The sequence below is a fragment of the Oncorhynchus kisutch genome, linkage group LG23 (genome assembly GCF_002021735.2).
Source record: "Oncorhynchus kisutch isolate 150728-3 linkage group LG23, Okis_V2, whole genome shotgun sequence".
NCBI lineage: Eukaryota > Metazoa > Chordata > Actinopteri > Salmoniformes > Salmonidae > Oncorhynchus > Oncorhynchus kisutch.
In genome coordinates this window covers 39,739,878-39,740,691 of record NC_034196.2, presented here as the reverse complement: position 1 = coordinate 39,740,691, position 814 = coordinate 39,739,878, and the positions used below count along the sequence as shown (strand labels likewise).

Sequence of the window (814 nt, the reverse complement as noted above, 5' to 3'; positions counted from 1 at the left end):
GGGGTGTTACTTTTTATTAAAACATTTTATAAAACCACTGCTCGGGATTTATTTACTTATCATTGAAAGGTCATATCAAAATGAAATGTTGATTTACAAATATATATATTTTAAAATATAAAACTATAAAACTTTCTATGGCAGAGTAAGTGAGGAGTTACTATTTAATGTGACCTCCCATCTTTCTCATTTACATGTGGCTCATCCATATTAGTAATTATTTCTCCCTGGTATTTTTTTATTGAAACAGAGGGACTGTGAAAATATCTTTGTTTCAACAACTCAGACAAAATGTGTAAACAAGAAGCGCTATAAAATCGATGTCATCCATGTTGTGATTGGCAATTAGGGTAATTGCTCCGGTCACGTTGTGTGTTAGGTCATGTCAATCACCTGGAGGAATGTTTTGGAACGTTCAGATAGAAAAATGTAATGTAGAACAAACATGCCTCTCTAACATGTACAATAAGGAATCATGTCGGCTCTAGTGATATAATTTATATCTGCAACATTTGAGACCATCTGGCAACTAAACATGGTTCAGAGGAAACACAATGGTCCAAAATCATTTTAATTGTTTGATTCTTGGTGATTGAGGTCATCTCTGGGCCGAGGAGAGCTTATCCTTGAATTGGGCAAATATTTTAGTGTGACCAGTTCATCAAGACACAACGTTTTGGAATGTTCTGATAGAAGTATCAATGTAGAACAATATATGCTTGCTCGACAAAAATACCAAGAAATCATGTTGGCTCTATTCATGGCATTTCTTTCTGCAACGGTTGGCAATTGAAGGTGGCCCTGAGTTCCTATT

General features: G+C 35.0%; 1 protein-coding gene across 1 annotated transcript in view; it reads left to right on the top strand.

Moving 5' to 3' along the window:
* slc38a9 (solute carrier family 38 member 9) overlaps positions 1-814 on the top strand; it is a 33,785-nt gene that overhangs the window by 1,331 nt on the left and 31,640 nt on the right. The window lies entirely within an intron of this gene.